Genomic DNA, 22,001 nt, shown 5'->3' with positions numbered 1-22,001 from the left:
TCTACAGCCGGGATCGCTTCCAACGACGAGATCAACTGGGAGGAGAAACTGTGAGCGCCTACGTAGCCGCGCTCAAGAAGCTCGCTGCCGACTGCAATTTTGGAACGCTGACCACAACAGCTACTGGGCAGAAAATGGACGCAGCTTCTTCTGCTAACACCACCATGCTTCCCTTGGACGTGATGTTGCGGGACAGATTTGTGTGCGGACTGAGTGACGAGTCACTGCAGCAGCGCCTGTTCGCTGAGAAGGACCTCACATTCAACACAGCTTACGACGTCGCCGTTCGAGCGGAGAGCGCCGGTCACCAGCAGAGAGAGATTCGCCGGAACACCGAGCCGGTACACCAAACAAGCAACCAGGTGCGCAAACCTTCTGTTGTTGTAAAATCGGTTAAAAAAGCACAACGCTGCTGGTGGTGTGACGACCAGCACAACCCCCAGGGATGTCGATTCCAGTCAGCCACGTGTCATTTTTGCCACAAGCGAGGGCATATCGAAAGAGCTTGCATTACGAAGCGGAGACTTGCCAAGATAAAGTCTCAGCCTAATCACAGCGTCGACGCCTCATAGAATACAGCGCGATCTGATCTCCATGAAACAACATCAGCAGCACCATCTGTGTTGTACGACTTGAACACCATGAATCTCCGCACGCGACCGAAGATTTTTACAGAAGTAAGCGTACATCACCAGCTGGTTAAGTTCGAGCCCTATTGGAAAAAAAGGCAATGATGTAAATATTGGAAACCAACACTGGAAACCTTGTTGGATTATGGTAATGGAAAATACGTTGGAATGACTGGGCATGTTGGAATGACTGGGCACGTTGGAATGACTGGGCATGTTGGAATGACTGGGCATGTTGGAATACTGGGCATGTTGGAATGACTGGGAGATGTTGGGGCAGGGGCCATGCTGCAATGTTATGTCTGTCGCAATGAGACAGCAAATTTCAAAATAGATGAAGCTCCTACAGCCAGTTTTATTTTGTGTTCATGCTCCTCTTGCTCTTCTTTAGCCACTTGTCAATGCAGCTGGGCCCCATGAAACAGCCTTGTTGATGTACCACCGGTGCATGAGGGCTTGGGAAAACTGGGCGATGCACTCTGCAGAAAAGATTGAAATGAAAGTGTAAGGTATCGGTAGCGTTCGCGGGGGTCATTGGAACGCGGTTGGGGGCACTCAAAGCGGAGCGTCTCCTTTCTTGGAACGCGGCCGCTCGCGAACGCGCCGGGAAGTACGGGTGTCCACCCGCCCCGCGGAACCGATTAGAGCACGTTCTGGCACGAATGTATATTTGTGTTTTTGTTTTATTTTGTGGTGGAGAGAGCGCTCTACCTTACGGAAGCTGGAGGGCTGGCCATGCCCTGGATGAACCAACCATGTTAAGAGCGCAACATGATTGGAAGTTACCGAATGTGGGCCGGGCCTTTAGGGCTTTAAAACCGGACCCCGGAGCTGGAAGCGGGGGTTCTGCGCTAAGGTGAGATGCAACGCATCTTCGGCAACGCCGAGTAGGGGCCTCCCCTAGTATTAGCCAGATCCACCTTTTTGTTGTTGTTTGTCCTTTTGCCGTTTAATTTGTCTCGAGTCCCTTAACTTGTATCTATTGTAAATTGCTGTACATAAACCTCAGTTATTGCCTTTCTTTATCCCTGCGTGTCAACACATCTTGAGACCGTCTCTGACGGGGCACCCCTGGTGCGAAGAGCTTCAGTCTTCCAGTTGAAACCAACCGTCTCTGGCGGTAGCACCCCTGGTGCAATAAGGGAAGACGAAAGAACCTGTGAAACTTTACTGGCGCAGTCGACAGGATCCTGCGGCCATCGGAAGACGGCGCAGGAAGAAGACTTGAAGGCAGGGAGAAAGGCGACGACAAGGCAACAGGTCAGCGTTCGAGACAGGACCTGTGGAGAGACGGCGGCAAGGATGCAAGGACCACAGCAGTAGTCCAGCGACGCGGGACTGCATACGGTCCAGAAAAGCAGCGCGTCGATAACTTGGTCACCGGCGGCGGACCAGCGGCGGACCAGCGGCGTGCGACAGCTCATCGCAGCGTCCGGGGAAAGTGGCGGTGGACTCCGACGCCAAGGAGCTGGCAATGCGGATCGACGCATCGAAACCGTGAGTTTCCTTGGTCGCATTGTTCACGTCCCTGTGTTCGAGCCGGTAGGACAGCTGAGGGGTACGGAAGGCGGTATGGAAAGCTATCCAAGCCGGCCCTCACTTGATGTGAAGTACCGATTAGAATTGGCGAAGGCGCGCTTAGCTTATTATCAGGCAGAGCTTGATAAAGTGAATGGAGGAAAGGCGCCGCTATGCGAGGAAAAACCTCCGGATTTGCAGGCGTTGGAAGCAAGGCGCCAGCAGCTACAGCTCGAGCTCGCTCAGCTCAAACAGTCTAGGAGGTCGCAGTTCAAGAAAGCATCCTGATGGAACGCAGCGTCGCGGTATTAGAGGCGGTGATCTCGCACTCCGACGACACGGCCGCCCAGGTTAGCTCAATCCCAAATGACACCAGGGACGCGGACGCGTGCTCAGGATTGTTGGAAGTGAGTCTCACAATTCCAAAAACGCGGTCTCAAGCAAGCTGCGGAAAAGAGCATTTAGCGCAGCAGAGAACGGCCAGCGACGACAGATGTCAGATCGCGGAGCTAGTGACAGGAGAAAGTCTAGCCCCGTAGCGTCATTGATGGAAAGAGCGTTCCATGCGAGCCAGAGAACGGAGGCGGGCTTGCTGGGCCGACCGGGCAGAGCAACGCGCAGTTTAACGCACCCGACGTGTGTCCCACCAGGTCCTTCGTGGACGAGATGCGTGGCGACTTGCCACAAGGCAAATTAGGGTCAAGCGACTGCGAGGGAGCTCATGCAGCCTCAGACTATGCCACGAAGCCGGAAAGCGCCGATCAAGCATGGAGCGGCAATGTCGAAGTTTTCCCGTGCAGTAAAGGTGCAAATGGCCCCAAGCGAAGCAGAGTAGCTGGAGGCAGGTGCGTGGCCTTCACGTGGAAAGTCAGCGCATGTAGAAGTACGTTCCGTGCTGCAGTATGCCAGATCAAGAGTAGCAAAACCGGCGTCAGTGGTACGGTTAGACAGGGCAGGGGCTATGCTCCTTATGCAGCGCGCGGCTCGTACCGGCGCGCCAGAGAGAGCGGGCCCTCAGGTGCGTCGTGGGGTCAAAGATTAAGACTTATCGAGGATCAGGACGTTGTTTTCGATCCTGGAGGGCAGCAATTTTTGAATTCTTGCCCTGTTGTGGCACCAGCCTAATGAGCCGAGTGGCAGTTAGGCGTTAATTGTGTTGAGACGCGTAGTGGCTCGAACGCACACAAGGACGCTCGGTGCGACTAAGGAGGCTCACGTGGCCACTTACGGACGTCGTGCGAGTGCTACTGAACGCTCTAGTTGCGAGTGTCGGTGTGTGTGTCGAGCAGGACGCGGGTGTGCATGCTGGTGAACTGGGTGCAACGCACCAACTTGGACGCTGTGTTACGGCGCACGGCAGGCATGCCACTGTGTGTATTTAAGTGTGCATTTTGCGTGATGTTGTGTTGGTGCCCGTGTGCATTTTGTTGTTTTTGGTTTTGTGGGTGCAACTGGTCGCAGCGCGACAGCTTGGACTTCGGTGAATGTGCTGGTTTTACAGGTGTGAAACGCGCATATGAATGTGTACGTTTTGTTTATGTTATGTCACCCGAAGGGTAGTTTCGTGTCAGACACCGATCCCTTTTGTTTGTAATTCTAAAAGTGCCATTTGAGCCCTTTGTAGAATCTTGGAAAGGGCGTGTAAGGTATCGGTAGCGTTCGCGGGGGTCATTGGAACGCGGTCGCTCGCGAACGCGCCGGGAAGTACGGGTGTCCACCCGCCCCGCAGAACCGATTCGCGCACGTTCTGGCACGAATGTGTATTTGTGTTTGTTTTTATGTTTATTTAGTGGTAGAGAGGGTGGTTTTACCTTGTTGAAGCCGGAGGGCTGGCTATGCCCTTGAAGAACCAATCATGTTGGGAGCACAACATGATTGGAAGCTACGAAATGTGGGCCGGGCCTTTAGGGCTTTAAAACCGGACCCCGGAGCTGGAAGCGGGGGTTCTGCGCTAAGGTGAGATGCAACGCATCTTCGGCAACGCCGAGTAGGGGCCTCCCCTAGTATTAGCCAGATCCACCTTTTTGTTGTTGTTTGTCCTTTTGCCGTTTAATTTGTCTCGAGTCCCTTAACTTGTATCTATTGTAAATTGCTGTACATAAACCTCAGTTATTGCCTTTCTTTGTCCCTGCGTGTCAACACATCTTGAGACCGTCTCTGACGGGGCACCCCTGGTGCGAAGAGCTTCAGTCTTCCAGTTGAAACCAACCGTCTCTGGCGGTAGCACCCCTGGTGCAATAAGGGAAGACGAAAGAACCTGTGAAACTTTACTGAAAGAATTGGGATCCACAAGTTTTTATTCTTGCCAGTATTAGAGTGCTAAAAAAGTAAACTCCGTATTGTGGCCACAGGAATAAAGTGAGCCTAAATCAAGAACCACTGAAGCTATTCGCACTCAAAAAGAAAAATAATTTGAGGTTCTTACTCAATATATCATATGCTCGTCATTAAGTACCATCATCAGCAGCATAACTAGCACCACTGCAAGACAAAGGCCTCTCCTATATCCCTAAACATAAGCCTGACGTGTGCCATAATGAGCAAAATAAAAAAGCCATCGTTTTTTGTCCTCTGAAGGCTTTTAGTGGGGTATTAATAAGAGAGACAATATAAAGGTAACATCAGAAGGTTGACTGCAGTAGCACAGCTGAGATGTCGCAGACGATACACTACGAAAAGAGGCATACAATCCATTGATACATCAGTTGCAAAAAATAAAAACAGCAGCAAAGAAAAGGTAAAAGAAACCAGTGTCAATGCTATAAGCGATATCACTTATTTCCATAATTTTGAGGAACCACATGCAATGAAAATGTGGTGAGGTAGAGTCACAAGCGAAGGCCATTCTGTTCTCGATTTAATTATTACTAACTCTATGCACCTGAATGCTTTTTCTGGTGTTTTATCTTGTTGTGTTAGTGACCATCTTCCTGTGTTTGCTTGCATTGAGAACGCTAGTACAATAGGAAGTAAGTCCACATCAATCACATACCAAGCTATTACAGAATCATCATTGAAATCGTTTAGGGATGCGCTCATGAAAGTATATTGGAGTAAGATAGCTGAACTTCATGATGCAAATGTTGCCTATAATACGTTTGTCGATTGCTTTAAACAGATATATCACGACTGCTTTCCTCTTGTAACACGTGTGAAAAGTCGCAGAATCCGCAAGCCATGGGTAACGCCAGAGCTTCGCGGAGAAATACAAATGAAAGACAAGCTGTACAGAAAATTGTTGAGCAGCCGGAAGGTTGAGGACCTTGCGGTATTTAAGAAATATAGGAACAAATTGACTAAAATACTGCGGTCTGCACGAACAGCCTATCACGTGTCACTTCTAGATGTTAAGAATGCTCGAAATGGTGTACTATGGTCGAGATTAAATACACTTCTGCAGCGGGACAGTTCACGCACTGCATTAACAAAACTAAATATTGATGGAAAGGAAGTTTCTGGCGTCGAACTGGCTAATGTATTCAATACTTTTTTAACGAGCTTGGCTACCCGTGCTATAACACGTGCTGCCGGATCTGACGCTTGCAGATATGTTCGAATTCAGAATGATGAAACAATTTTTCTGCACCCAGTCACGGTAGACGAAGTAGTGTCGGTGATAACAAATCTTAACAATAGCAGTAGCTGTGACATTGATGATATCCAAATACGGCCAGTCAAGCATGTAGTTGACATAATTGCTCCCATACTTGCTCACAACTTTAACATCTGTTTAGAAACTGCAGTTTTTACGGAAAAAATGCAATTAGCAAAAGTTGTTCTTCTTTACAAAAAAGGAGATCGCAACGCCCTCGCCAACTACAGACCAATCTCTATTTTGCCAGTGTTTTCGAAAGCATTTGAGAAAATGCTGTATCTAAGAATGTCAAATTTCATCCATAAATTTAACTTGCTAACACCATTTCAGTTTGGCTTCTGCAAAAGCAAATCCACTGAACTTGCATTACTCCAACAAAAGGAATATATAATAAAGCAACTTGAAAACAAATCTATTGTCATTGGTGTATTTGTAGACTTCTCAAAGGCTTTTGACCTGGTAAATCATAAAATCTTACTAAATAAATTACACTACTATGGTATCCGAGGAAAAGCGCTCTCATTGTTAAGTTCTTATTTGTCGTTTAGACAGCAAGTGGTGTACATAAATGGTATACAGTCTGAACCGAAGCCGCTCTTCTACGGTGTCCCCCAAGGCAGTACGCTAGGGCCTCTACTCTTCAATATTTACCTAAACGATATTGTCAACATTAGCGATAATACAAAGTTTTTTATCTATGCAGACGATACGAGCGTATTTTTTTCGGGTGAAAATGTTCATGAACTTATCAAACAATGTAATGCCACAATGAAAGCTCTTGAGGTCTGGTCTGCAGTTAACCTGATGCAAATAAATGAGAGTAAGACCAAAGCTGTCATATTTAGGCCGAAAAATAAAGTTATCCCACTGCACGATAATATTATATTAAACTCGTGGGCTGTAGAAATTGTTGAGCAGTTTAAATGCCTTGGGGTCATATTTTCTGCCAGTATGTCATGGGATTATCATGTCAATTATATCTTGAAAAAATAGCTCAAATCACTGGTGTTATAGGCCGTCTAAAATACATACTTCCCACAAAAACTAAGATGCTGGTATACAATTCAATATTCAACTCGCATTTAAACTATTGCCAGTTGGTGTGGGGCACTACAACATTCACTAACCTTGAACGTATTCATTTAATGCAAAAAGATATGTCCGAAATGCATATAATTTACCGTTCAGACATCCCAGTGCAGCTTTCTTTTGTCATTCCAGAGTTATTAAAGCACAATCTTTATAAATATCACCTCAGTGTTACTTTTAAAACAGAAATCAAGAAGAATGAAACAAATCTTAAAAATTTTGCAGAACTAAGGAAAAAAGAATCAGTCTATCCAACAAGACGTGGCGAAGAATGGACAGTGACAACACCTCGACTAAATCTTGGTAGGGAATGCCTTCAGTACACACTTCCATCTCTTCTAAATAGGTATATCCACATTAACCTCGATTTGTTTTCTTTTTCACGTCATGAACTACATAATTTGTTTTTGCATAAAATTGTTTAAGTTTCATTATGTATACATATTGCTGTTTCATGTATTCTCCGGTGCTTCCTTGATGTGCTTGTTTTTTAAAATTGTATAAACTCTTGTGTTGCCTCCCTGTCAATAATTAGCATTGTAGACTCGTCAAGCTGCCCAAGGGCAGCTTTTTTCTACGATTCCTCCATCTGTAGTGCTAGATGGGAAATAGACTTTGATTTGATTTATTCTTCAATGGGAACAGGAAAAATTTCTTGATTTAGTTGTGATGGCATCCTGGTCTGAAGCGGGGCAGCAACATTTAACATTAAGTTGTGGAAAAGTATTGTAGAGTATATGGAACACACCTAAACGAGCGATCTCCCCTTTTATGCAGTGATGTCTGGTGGTCAAATGAGATGACTGATTACACATATGCTGTACCAAGTGTCGCTGTTGGATTAAAGGGAGTTGGTGGCGTAGCATCAAACAGTTTGGTGCAAAATTGAAAGAGCTAGGGAATACTTCAGTTTGGAATCAATAAACTTTTTATGCATAAACTGCGCAGCATGGCAAGAGCACACAGATCATGACATCTCCATAAACCCGAGTGCCCTTGTCGTGCCAGCAGCATGTATCGTGACATGCTCCAAGTATGTGGGGCTGCATCTGGTTAAGGTTTCTCCATACCATTAACCCTAGAGGTGGGAAAGGAGGTCAATACGTTGTGACAAAACAATGCAGACAAGACAAGGACAACGAAGGAATAAATATGATGGCATGAGTGCTGACTATCGCCAATGTGTATTGGAAACCACGTCAAAATATATACACTGTGGCCTAAAAAAACAACGAACAACGGGCACCTTGTGTCAACCACATTGCATGAGTGTAAAACAAAACAAAAACTGACAAAGAAGCATTTAAGAGCATGAACTCTTCCTTAGGAAGCGATAAAGAAGGTGTGCTAACACAGTGATTGCGGTTTTTTTTTAAATTTCAGTGGCCTCGATTATCTCACGCACAAACTTTTCTGTGTCTGTCAGGCAAAATGCAGAACATGAATTACGGTTCACAGCGTTTAGGATCTGGCAAAGAATTGCAACTGCGACAGTGAATCATCAAAGTTCTCCCGCAAGCTTTGTTCACATCGTCGTGGTGGTCTTTTAAACCTCTCAGTGACACACTTGCCTGTTTTCCCAATGTAAACATAGCCGCATTTCAAGGCGTTCTAACACACTATGTCTTCTGTGCAGTGCACGAAGAGACTCTGATGGATAATCTCGGTTGACTACAGGTACTGAAACTTCATAGGGTTAGAAAAACAATATCGACGCCAACTCGACTGCCTATTTAACCGGTGCGACCAATTGTGGATGTAGAGAAAGGTACGTACAAACTTCCTTTTGGGAGTTACAGTCTCGACGGGGGCACAAAAGGAATGTTTCAACTTCTGCTTAAAGCAATTGGCTAAAGACACTGACAAAGGTTCTGAATATCCAGTAAAGGACAAACGGCATATGAGCTGGGCATAACTGGATGTCATAGCAATCAAACAGGATTTCATTAAGGAATTTTTGAAGCAAAGGTTAGTGACACCTCTTGACCAGCTTAGACTGAACCGAAGAAAATGGTAAAAGTAGCTTGTTTTCCCTTGGCTCGTAAGCCCAACAAGTGTAACCACCCAAGATTGAGATCCAATAAATGTGATGACATATTATCCTCTATAATTTCAGTGGTGATTCAAAGTGGACTGAGGCTTTGACAGAACTCCTCTCTCACCTTAGACAATGCTTCGTCAGGATTGGAGATCCTGCAATAAGCCACGTAACAGCGGCGCTAATAGTTTTTTTTGCAAAAACAAGCTATTCTGAAATGTAATAAAGGTGGACTGAAGGTATGAGCTTAAAAGTGCGACAAAATTATTCACCAAAACGCCTGAGACGTTTGGAATGCCACTGCTTCATTTAGGTTAATGAATTCTTCAACACATTATTGATCCTGATTGAGGGATGGCGTAATATAAATCCTTGATGTCAACATAGCACCCCATGAAACTGGTGCGAGAGTTATTGTGTAGAAACTGCGTTACTTTCTCTGCAGATCTTACACGAGAGGAGTCATCAATGCTCAGCAACTTAATTTTATGTTGCAAAGAGAAGGCGATTTGTTTCTGACAGGTTCCATTCTCTTAAACTACAACCCTCAAGGAGCAGTCACCTTTATGGGTCTTTGAGGTAAAGAAGATAGCTGGACAATTTTTCTTACTGAAGTTGATGGCATTAGCCTGATGGTTAAACTCTAGATTGTTAATGTTTCTTGGCACTGGACTTTGCTTTTAACAAATCAGATAGTAAGTGGCACTCAAATTCAGAATACACTGCATCTGTGGCCTTGGACTGAAAGGCGCCTTTCGATACGACCACAAAACCACCGTTTATCAGCAGTTGAAAGAAAGAGGGCCCACCCTCTTAAATACGACACAGTTCGGCCTGTGGGCAAGTTCCTAAAGAGGGTTCAAACCGTGACACTGCATCAAAACATCCCGAAACACACCTGTCACACTCAGGTCTGTGCGTGGAAAAGGCAACTCGTCAAACCATGGCAAGCATCTCCACAATAGTTCTCTTCGGAGGAACGGAAAATTTTGGTCCATAAGCACTTCAAGGACCAGACGAGGCAGCGACTCAAAGCTGAAGGTGTGCACCTTGTTGTCAAACTCTTGTGCCTGAAAACAAGCCAGGGAGTGGCTGGTTGACGGTGTCACGCACCGTTGACCAGGTGAAAGCCATCTGGAATGCCACTTTGCAGCCACTTTGCGCTCACTAGCCCGGAGCAGAGAAGCCAAGGCACGAGTGTCTGAAAACAAGGTGCACAATGTCGACACTGAGTTCCTGCCTCGTCTGCTGCTTGAAGCATATACGGGCCAAAATTTGCCATTGTTCCTTCGAAGAGGACTATTCTGGAGCTGTTTGCCATACTTTGACGTCTTGCCTTCCTGTGCCTGGACCTGAGCGTGACAGGTGTGTTTCAGGGGGCGTTGGTTGATGGGGTGTCGTGGTTTGAACCATGCCAGGAACTTGCCCGCAGGCTGAACTGTAACGGGTTTAAGACGGTGCGCCCTATCGCATTCAACTGCCGATAAAGAAGGTGGTTTTGTGGTCATGTCTAAAGGCGTCTTTCTGTCCAAGGCAACGGAGGCAGTTAATTCTGAGTTCAAGTGTCACACAACAGCTGATTTGTTAATAGCAATGTCCAGAGCCAAGAAACTATGTAATAATCTAAAGTTGAACCATCTGGCTAATGTATCAACTTCAGCAAGAAACTAGCAGAGGTGCCAATGAGAGGTCAAAAGACCACCGTTACGATGTGAACAAAGCTAGCAGGGGGAATCTGATGCTTCATTGTCGCGACTGCGATCGTTTGCCACATCCTTTATGCTGTGAGGCGTAATTTCTTGTGCTGCATTGTGCTAGACAGACACAGAAAAGTTTGTGCATGAGATGATCGAGGCCACTGAAATTGTAGAAAAAACGCAATCAATGTGTTAACACACCTTCTTTATCGCTCCCTAAGAAAGAGTTCATGCTCTTAAATGCTTCATATTCAACTTTCGCTTTGTTTTTGACAGATCCAAAGTGAATGTTACAAGGCGCCCTTTCTTCATTCTTTTTTTAGGCCACAGTGTATATATTTTGATGTGCTTTCCAATAAACCTTCTTGAAAGTGAGCACTTGCACCGTCGCATTCCTTCCTCATCTTTCTCTTTGCGCTGTTTTGACACGATGAATTACAAACAAGACCGTTCATCCGTCTTGCAAAAGTCAATACAGTCAGAGTAGCTGAGATAGTTGGGGCATCCTTCTGAATAATGAAGTCATAAAGACAAGGTTGGGACATAAAGACAAAGACTGTTATTGAATGGCTAATATTAATGTACTTTAGTAATGTGCTTGGTTTGGTTTATGGGGGTTTAACATCCCAAAGTGACTCAGGATGAGGGACGCCTTATGATTTTGCATATTGATATGCTGGGCTTCATAAGAGAAGAAGTACAATAGTTTTTTAAGGCCAGCCGTAGAACAGGAAGCAATGAATCTACACTAATATCAAAGAATGAAGGCTCAAGCATGAGAGTGTAGCTAAAAGGTTTTAATGACAAACATGAAAAGCTTTGGAGAAATTCAAGTCGATGACACTTGCCTAAAATAAAGAATCTAAATTTGGGTGAAAATCTGTTGTGAATTCAAAAAGTTGGATTGCACATTAGTAAAGAGAATAGGAGCCGTGATGACTGGTATAGAAATATTAGTTTGAATTATGGTGGCAAGTAATATGCGGACTCACTTCGTGCTCTAACAGTTCATGCAAAATGCACATCAATAAAATAGGAGAACAGTTTGGGGATCAGAACGGTTTCCAGCCTTAATTATTGACAGGTCAGCTTCAGGTTGTCAGGGATAGAACCAAGAGGTTTGGATTGGCTAACAATTATTGGTAAAATCTGTCTTCAGATTCCCTCAGTAGTTTAAAGTATGTCAGAAGGCTTCTCACACAGCCCTCAGGTACTCGAAAGCTTGTGCTTATCAATGACTTTCGAGACATGATGAGAAGCAATGGTTAATGCAGTGAAATGGGTAACAAATAACTGATTTCTCTCAAGAAAGTGCCCATGGAATATGCTGTCAAACAAATTCCCAAGGATCCTTCAATTAAGCCCAAAATGACAGTTTATAGGTAGCCACTTTGTTATAACCATCACATACAAAAAAGAGACACCAGAAGCCCTCCTTATTCACTGAAAACAAGGGAGAATTATGAGACATCATTCCGGCACACAAAATCACACGGATGAAGAGAGTAGACTCCATGGACACCATTTTTCAACTGAGGTTTATTCCACAACACAGGCTTTTTATGTGCAAAGGGGTACTAGTGATCCCTGGGGCTGAAAAGTATTTCCGCCACCAGACAACAATTATTCAGGACGGCAAAAACCAAAACACAAAAAAAACATAGGGGTAAAGGTATCTTGCCACTCACATTCAACACATCGGCACGCCTATGCATCACCTACCTGGCTGACCCAACAAACATATTTGCCTCCAGATAATCTATTTCTTTTTCTGGAGCGCTGCAGAAGGGCTGCTGACGTAATTCTTTTTCAGCAGAGATACAAAAGGCTTAAAAAATTGCCCAGCCCTTTCAAGTGCTAAACTTGCACAAGGCATGTGTTTCTTTCAAAAACGCCTTGCATGCTCGCTTGTGCGAGCAAAGGCGAATGTGCTCAGCTAAATGACCTCTGCCACTTAATGAATCAGCTGTCCGGCAATGTTCAAGCAAGCGTTCATTGATGCAAGCCTCGTCTGTCTAATGTAATGTTTGCCACAGCAAGGAGGATGCTGTACACCATGTCAACCTCATGTTTAACGAGGGGTTTGGTGTGCTTAGTTTTGTAGGCAGGCTTTTTCGTAACGTCATTTATCAGGTGGCACATGCATCCCAGCTTTCCCAAGCTGAAAATACGACATGTACATCGTGTTTGTCACTGGCCTTCTTGAGGCGGTGTGACACCTGATGGCAATAGGGCACAATGACAGGTCACTGTTGCGAATGTGCGTTGTCTTCCGGCTTGCGCTGCCCAGCACACTTCATCTCTCGAACCTGGCTTTCTACCACTAAGGCTACAATTTCTCCTGTGAAAACTGCCTGCTCCAGTCTCCTTACTTGCGCATTGATGCTGTCACAGAGTCGTGACAGCGTCAATGCCGAAGTAAGGCGACTGGAGCAGGCAGGCAGAAAAAGAAATAGATTATCTCAACGAAAATGTGTGTTGGGTCAGTCAGGTAGGCAATGTTTAGTCACGCCAATGCATTCAACTTGAGTGACAAGCTAACCTTACGCCTATGTTTTTGTTTTTGCAACCTTGAATAATTGTTACCTGGTCGAGGAAACACTTTTCAGCCACAGGGGTCACTAGTACCACTTTGCATGTAAAAAGCTCATGTTGTGGAATCAACCTCAGTTGAAGTATGGGGTCTATGGAGTCTACTCTCTTCGTTCATGTGTTTTTGTACACTGGAATGATGTCTCATAATTCTACCCAGAACCAATTAGCTCAGCTCTCCATGCTTAGCAAAAACAAGGCAGCAGTAATGAAACCAGTTCTCATGTGTGCACTTTTTCTTTTACATCTGTGACCTGCGATGAGTGGCATAAAAACACATATTTAAGTTAACACACATGCATCATAATGTTAATATTCGTAGTCAAATAGTATCACATAATGCAGCCAAAAACATGCAGACATTTCGCACTTCATGCATACAATGCAAGGGTTAAAAGACGAGCAATATTGAATGTAAAACTTCAAATGGCCTGCAACCGGCCCATTCTGACAGCCAACTAATATTACTCATATAAACATGTAAACATATCAGGCCAGAGCTATCCAAACTGCTCCAAGCAGTAGCATTAAGGAAAAGAGCAATGAAAGTAAGAGAACATTTCATGGCAACCACAAGAACAAAGCACAATGCAGTAACAACTTACAACACAGCTTTTGACTTCATCTGGTGGCCACTAAATCCATGCCATTGACTCGGACAGGAAGACAGATGTGCCACCTGCGGATACCAATTTCCCATTATCACTATGACAAGAGTACAAAAACAAGCATGCGAACTCGGTCCAACAGTGAATATCACATGAATGTAAAAAGACCAGGAAAAATATACTTGCCCAAGTATACGCCTCAATACAAAGGAAAACTACCCTGTTTAAAATGCATCAGTTCCCCTAGCACTAGTAAAGGAATCTTGCTATGAGCAAAACAAATCTGCGTTCGAAAGCGTAGATAAACATCGTAATAACTTAGACAATTATTGCGTCACTTGTTTTCCTCAGAAACCAATTTTCAAACAGCAGAGTGATCGAAATGCAAGATCCTATACTCTGGGTAGCCAGAAACGCTATCGGTACCATAAAAAAAAAATCTTCACATACTCATTTAAAAATTAGATCCTGACGGAAGGAAATTAACTTTCGTTGGTAACTGCAACCTGAGACAGTGCTTTCTTTATAGTGGGGTTTGAATTCAGATGCGGAAAATGGGCACTGATCGTATTGAAGGGTTCCGGATTAATTTAGACCACCTAGAATTTCTTAACGTGAGCTGACATCGCACAGCACAGGGGCATTCTTTTTTTCATTTCACCTAAATCGAAATGCGGCTACTGCCATCAGGATCGACCCCACGACCTAAGGTTCAACAGTCTAGGGCCAAGCAAAAACCGCGGCGAATAAAAAGTGTTTCAATCCCCCTCAAAGTGCTAACGCTATCTTGAAAGACAATCATACATTTTACGCACAGCCAAAGTGCCGGTCCTTGAAACGTGCGCGGTGGTGTGAACAAGCATGGGCAGAAACGCGTACAACGAGGCATATACGAGGACAAATCTGTGCTCAACAAGAAACAAAACGCGCAAACATGCGCATACCAAAATCATACAAAGCTAGCGCACGCACGGTCGCATCCCCTTTGCCAAAACAAGTACCGACAGCGACAATTCTTGGCAGAGCAACTCACCGCGGCGACAACAAAAGCGCCTTAAACGCTTTTTATAGCATTGAACACGAATACTGCAGCAGTACGACAGGTCACCGTTCCAGCATTATATGCTTCGGATAATGCACGAGTACTGCTTACCTTTTCAGATGATTGCGTAGTCGTGCAGAACGCTGTTTGCCTTCGTGTCACGGGCACTACACCAACCAGTGAGAGTTCAGCACGAGTGCTACGTAGCCGGCACTCTCTACCACGTAGTCACACAGAAGAAAATATTCCGGGCCTTATTTGGAACATTTCCACCGCGACACTGCCCGCGCGTCTTTGTGCCTGGACACCGATCCTGGACTACACAAAGAAGCGCACAGACTGAAAAGTTAGAGAGACGAGAAAAATGACACTTTGCCTCGAATAGGCTACGCCGACAGCACTACGCGATTGTGCACCCTTGAGCAAGAACAAACACGCGCAAACCACAACACAGTTCACGACGGCTCACAATCCAAGTAGCCAATTGTAGCAAGCGCCGAAGCGCGATGCACGCGACGCAGCACCCGAACCGCCATGAGGGTTATACAGAAAAACAGCTACCGGCAGCCACCTGGCGGTGACAACCAGTTTTTGTTTCGGTTTCGTTGTGAAAAAGCTTGTATCCTACTTTTTATTTTATTTTTGGTATTTTTATTGGGTATTCAGCCGTATCAGCATCCACAGAAATTGCAGCGATTGCGAGCAATTACCACTGGTAGAAACGCGCGAATTAACGACCTGTTGCTTGCGCTGCGGTTGAAAAATGCCTGAGTTCTCACGGCAGTATGGCTTGCTGCTTTGCTCATTCACGAAATTACATGCCGATTTCTGTTTGTATGGGGTTTTTTTTTATATTGATGGGAGATCAGCAAGGCTAACAAAATACCCAACGTAGCAGTCGTAGAGAGTAGGTTGTCGTAAAAACATGGTGACGCTGTTTGATCGGCAGCACGACGTGAGAGGCGGCAGCGTTGAAACGCGCGTCGAGAGAACAACCTTCATGGTATATGCTTTCTTGAGACTACAGTGAAGGTGTGCATTTTTTATAGTGGAGTTCTCTCATCCAACGTGAAAACCAAATCAATTCTTAGTATGAAATATGCTGTGTAATTTATATCCTCATATTGTGTTTATATATATCTGCATTTCTATTTTGAAAAACAGTTTTGTACTGGTAATTGTGTACCAAGGTGCATGTATAAGAGTGCAGCCTTGTCGAAATATTCTGTGTATATATTTGTATTCGTAACCCTTCTACAAAGAAGCTGTGTGGCCAGCTATGTGGTTAACAATTTATTAATTGAATTAGTATGTCTTGAAATGCACGCTCAATAAAATTTTCTGAATGAAATTGAGTGTTCGGATTCAGGCATGCAGGGCTCTGCAAACCTGCAATTTATTATTTTGTGAACAATCAAGTTAAACTTTTTCTCAAATATTTTGCTAATGAGAATCTAAGCCCAAGTATATAAGTCGTTACTTTTTAAAAAATTTTCTGAAACTGTCAAGTCAACAAATGCACGTGTAAAAAAGAGAAATTTGTCTTGCAGTTTTTATTCTAACAGCATAAAGTGCCAAGTGTACAGTCTTTGTCAAAAGTAACCAGGCTGCATGGTTTGCTTCTAGCTTGTATAGTGGAGCCCTTGTGTTATTCCTAAGGATCAAAACGTGTTGGAAGGTAATAAGACCCTCAGTCCTTACCTTTAGCTACCATTCCAGCTTTAGGGAAGCTGTGAGGGATCCACTGTACGAGCTAGAAGCAAACCATGCAGCCTGGTTACTTTTCACAAAGACTGTACGTTTGATGGATTTGACCCACTGAGATTGTTAGTGCATTGATGAGTTTCATTTTGTCAACCATATAGGCACATGCATGCAGTATCTGCTGCCCAGCATCGGCCATTCAAATACAGCCATGGTTTGTGCCATGCCAAACAAGTAGGTACAGTCGTGGGTAAAAAAGATTAGCACACATGACGGAACACCAGAGCGCCGGAATGACAACGCCTGGCACTGCGGGTGGCGGAGAGGCTGATAACGGGAGTGCCGGGCCGTTCCCATTCTACAGTATTAAGGGGGTCTGCCACGGACAGTAAAATTACTGCGGACTGCCACGGACAGCAAAACTGCTGACTAAAAGCAGCGCTATCATCTATTGTTCCCGCGAGTTCCTTTTGACAAACCATCGCGGACATAAAAAACAGTAATAAAAAGAAGCCATCTGTGCTCATGATAACCGAGCCAAAATAAATTCCGCAAGCACAGTCACGTAGGGTCGGCACTTCAACGCTCGGGCGGTGCACGCCTGATAAAGCTTACTTCTTGCCGTCCCCCCCCCCCCTAGGCTGCAAACATGGAAACGGCCCGTTAGGCAGTTCTGCCTACCGCAGCGCCGCGTGGTGAGATATACGAATTCTGATCGCCAGTGATCTGTGCTAATATTTTTGCTCGCGACTGTACACATCCATAGGCTTCCACCGTGGTTTCCACATAGTCCAGTGTTGCCTGCCAGGCCCACCGAGATAATCACGATGGATACCACCAAGCCCATCCCGTCCCATCGTGTTCACTGAAGTGTCCAGCGTGGTTTCCATTCAGCCCAATATTGTTTACTGAAAGTGCCAGTGCAGCCACCACAATTTCCACTCAATCCAGGGTGGCCCAAAGTCGCCATTAGTGCATCCAGCATCTCTCCCATTCGCTCCACCAGCACCCAGCGTGGAAACCAACACTTCCAATCAGCCCAACGTTTTCTCCAACATGGAAACCAACACTTCCATTCGGCCCACCGTTTTCTCCAACGTGACTTTTGCTGGAATTTTCAACAGGGAGGTGGACTCCGGCGCGGCCTGTACTCTAATCAGTGAGGACACGTTCCGAACTTCATGGCCATCTGACGCACCAGCCTTGCAACAAGACGACACGCACCTGCGAACGTGGTCAGGACAGAATCTGCCACTATTGGGCTCTGCCAACGTGCAGGTTAATCACAACGGCCAGACCCATACGCTACCTCTGCTTGTTGTGAAGAGCTCGGGATCAAGCCTTCTAGGGAGAAACTGGTTTTCTCCATTAGGCGTGATGATATGCGGCATACACCAGACGCCGAGCCACAACATGGTTGAGCAACTGCAAGAGAAATACGAAAGAGCATTCTCGGAATAAATTCTAGGAAACGAAGGGCCCCCAGTCACACTCGAGTTGTTGGACAACGCGCAACCTAAATTTCTGAAGGCCAGGCCGGTGCCGTTTGCTCTCCGAGCTTCATTTGAAAAAGAGTTGGACAAACTGGAGCAGCAAGGTGTCATCGAGCTGACGCAACATTCAGAATGGGTCACACCACTTGTCGTAGTTCGCAAGAAGAACGGAACCATACGCCTCTGCGGAGACTACCGGAGCACCGCCAATCTTGCGACTAAAGCGTCTTCGTACCCGCTATCGACACCTGAAGAAGTATTCAGTGTACTACGTGGCGCAAGAGTCTTCAGCACATTGGACCTGACCCAGGCGTATCAGCAGCTCAAGGTGAGCGAATCAACTGCTGAATTATTGGCCATTAACACTCTGAAAGGCTTATACAAAGTCAAGCGACTGCCTTTTGGCGTAGCTGCAGCCCCGGCCATATTTCAAAAATTCATGGAGACAGTGCTTCAGAGCATTCCTGGAGTTTGTGTCTACCTTGACGATGTCATCATCAGTGGCACTTCTTCTGAAGAGCATGCAGCGCGCCTAGAGCTCGTTCTCGGAAGGCTAGCAAACGCTAATTTGTGCATAAGCAAATCGAAATGCTGTTTTGCGGAGCCAGGTGCTATTTCTGGGACACCGAATTGATGCGGAAGGCATTCGCCCTACCGAGGACAAAGTGCGAGCGATCACAGAAGCACGAGCACCAACAAACAAGCAGGAGCTACAGGCTTTTCTCGGACTCTTGACGTTCTACGACCGGTTCTTGGAACAAAGAGCTACTGTGGCCAACGACTTATACGAACTCCTTCGGAAAGATGTGACATGGACATGGTCGCCACGCCATCAGCAGTCATTCGACGCCCTGAAAGACCTCATTCGAAGATGTACAGTCCTCCGCCACTACGACGAACGGAAGCCTCTGCTTTTGGCTTGCGACGCATCTCCGTACGGAGTCGGCGCGGTTCTGTCGCAAACTGACGACCAAGGAAGGGAGGCCCCCATCGCCTTCGCCTCACGTACGTTGTGGCAAGCAGAACGCAACTATGCGCAACTTGACAAAGAAGGGCTAGCCATCGTCTACGCGGCGACACACTTTCACCAGTACATTGCTGGCCGAAAGGTGACAATTATAACCGATCACCGACCGCTGTAGGGCATTCTCGGACCACAAAAGCCTATGCCACCAACTTTGTCTCCGCGAATGACACGTTGGTGCATCAAACTCTGAGCGTACGACTACGATCTGGTCTACCGCCATGGGAATAAACATCAAAACGCCGATGCGCTAAGCCGCCTGCCACTAGACGCAACTGTTGACGAACCATTTCCACCAGGAGACGTTCTGATGTTCGAAGCACTGCCGGAACCTCCGCTTACAGCAGGCACAGTTGCAGCATATACGCAGAAGTGCGCAGCTCTCCGGCTAGTTTACACAGCTGTTCAACAAGGCAACGCCCACAAACTCAAAGGGGACAACTTCGATGCTTACCGCAGGCGAGCTACTGAGTGGAGCACTCATCGCGGCTGCATCATATTTGGGTCCCGAGTTGTGATTCGGAGAGAACTACGCACACAAGCTATGTCTCTCATCCACGCTGGACATCGAGGCATCGTTGCAATGAAAAAGTGTGCCAGAAGCTACATGTGGTGGCCTGGCATTGACAACGACATCGAAACAGTGGTGCGAGAATGCAAGCCTTGCCAGAACAGCCGGAGCGCCCCGCCGAAAGCTCCTGTCCCAGAATGGGAAAAGCCAGACACACCCTGGCACACCTTGCACATTGATTTTGGAGGACCAATTGAGGGCTGCACTTTCCTTGTGGTCGTAGACGCCGACACAAAGTGGCTTGAGATAAGGCAAATGGGACAGACGACTTCGGCAGCAGTCATTGACAAACTCCGATCACTATTCGCAACGTTCGGCCTGCCACGCAAGGTAGTATTGGACAACGGAACACCATTTGTGTCTGCGGAGATCCTCAAGTTTTATCGCGACAGCGGGATCTCATCAGTTACATCGGCCCCCTACCACCCAGCGACAAACGGACAAGCTGAGCGCTACGTGGCCGAGCTAAAACGCGCCCTTGAAAGAGATCAGACAGGCTCGCTGCAGCGCCGCCTTGCGCGCTTTCTCTTCAAGCAGCACACGACGGTACAGAGCACAACGGGCCAGACCCCAGCGAAAAAGATGTTCGAGCGCGAAATGCGAACCCAGCTCACAGCCATCCTCCTCGAGCCAAAGGCAGAGACGTTCTGGGAAGAAAAACTAATTCCACGCTGCGGTACGCTTAATGAGGGGCAGCGCGTCCTCGCCCGCCAGTTTCTCGAAAAGCCACGCTGGGAGGAAGCTACGATTGTCAGACGCATAGGCCTGCGCTCTTGGCTCGTCAACATACATGGCACAGTAGCACGCCGACACCTCAACCAGCTGCGTAGATTTACGACGCCGTCTGAGAGCTGTCCGCCAGCGGAGAGAACACGTGCACCATCGACCCACATAGCGTGGCACCTCTCCCCGGAAGATGAGACTTCGCCCAGGGCAGACCTAGAAGACACAGCGTACAACAGCCAGCCTACAAGTTTTTCTCCTCCGAGCGCACAAAGCCAGCGCGCCTCCACGCGTGAGCGCCGACCCCCTGCACAATACCAGGCAACTTTCTAAGGGGGAAGGAAGTGTTGTGTCCCCTTGTTGCTTTTGTGTGTGTCTTACCAGTGCAGTGTTCCGTGCTAACGGCCACTTGCCCCCTCTTCGCGCGCTGTCGCCAGATGCCCCCCCCCCCCACGGTGCGCCCCCGCACCCTCCTCCTATTTTGGGAAGCCACTCCCTCCCGTGCACGCTTCTCCGCTCCCTCCTTTTTTCGGGCGGCCAGTTCGGCTCCTGCCTCGGTCGACGCTGGTCGCACCCTCATCAGATTTAAATAAACAGTCTTAAAGTACCGTGTGCGTCTTTCGCTGCATTGAACACAGCGACCGGACACGACACAAAGTCAGATCGCCTTGTACAAGGAACATAAAACAAAAAAATTCTAATTGAACTGTATGAGACACCGGTGATAAGCGAAAGTACATGCCGGAAAAAGCCAGAAAAAACAAGAACGTTACATAAGTAAAGGAAAAAGACAAAGAAAAACAATGCGCATGAACAGAAAAGCGTTGCTCAAGGAAGGGTATAGCGTACATATGCAGAATGCTAGAAATACCCCATCATATGAACGGATTGTTGTCTATGAACAGTAATTTCAGCTCTCTTTTTGAAGTCTCAAATACCATTTCTGTCTCAAATAATGCACCATCTAGCCCAAATTGACGTTCTTCTAAGCCAGAACAGGAACACCCTCTATGGTCGGCGATCAGATTTGCGGGAGATGATTGAGGCTTTGGACATTTGCCGGTGGCGCAGTTCTCACCTCAGGAACTGCTGCATCTAATTTTCCTTTTGTGAAAGACCCGGGTGCCGACGCATGGGAGAAAGGGAGCGGCGACGAGGAGAAGTTGAGGGCCGGGTACAGAAGGTAGTGCGATCAGGTGAAAGAGGGCGACTCTGCGGCAGTTCGGCTGGCGGTGAGTATTCACTGGGAGGAGGCCAGTAACCGGCAACTTGGGAGATTGGCACACGATGACGGCAAAGCCAGGCCACATGACCAGGCAATCTGCAAGAGTGGCAAATAGGCCTGTGGCCACTAGTACAGCAAGGATTGCCGAATTGTCAGAACGTGAGGGGATTGAGGCACTGCAGATGCTTGAGGTGGAGCGTAGGTTGGGTGGCAGTTAGGCGGCCGCAGCCGTGTGACGGCAGCAGCTTAAGTCAGGGGTACAGCTGTGAAGGTCTGTGTACGGGAGGCCTAGGCATGGCCCAAAAGAACTCTCCACCGACTAGCACCAGAGACACTGTGTCTGCCTTCAAAATTATCGCTCTGCCCCGTCAGCGAAGGCGGTTGTGTGGAATGGGGCGGGCGCAACACAAACACGTGCGAAGTAGCCAGAGGGCTAAGGAGGAGAGGCCGCGC

General features: G+C 46.8%; 1 long non-coding RNA gene across 1 annotated transcript; it reads right to left on the bottom strand.

Moving 5' to 3' along the window:
- Positions 1-960: 960 nt before the first annotated feature.
- Positions 961-15,264, bottom strand: LOC149361054 (uncharacterized). Its single transcript, XR_016288372.1, has 3 exons — positions 14,920-15,264; positions 13,764-13,837; positions 961-1,108 (listed from the first exon to the last, which is right to left on the bottom strand). It is a non-coding gene; the product is annotated as an uncharacterized LOC149361054 (long non-coding RNA).
- Between the last annotated feature and the right edge of the window lie 6,737 nt (positions 15,265-22,001).

This window comes from Amblyomma mixtum, chromosome 2 (genome assembly GCF_055824585.1).
Source record: "Amblyomma mixtum isolate Tamu chromosome 2, ASM5582458v1, whole genome shotgun sequence".
Taxonomy (NCBI): Eukaryota; Metazoa; Arthropoda; class Arachnida; order Ixodida; family Ixodidae; genus Amblyomma; species Amblyomma mixtum.
The sequence above is the reverse complement of the archived record's forward strand: the minus strand, read 5'-3'. Positions and strand labels throughout refer to the sequence as shown.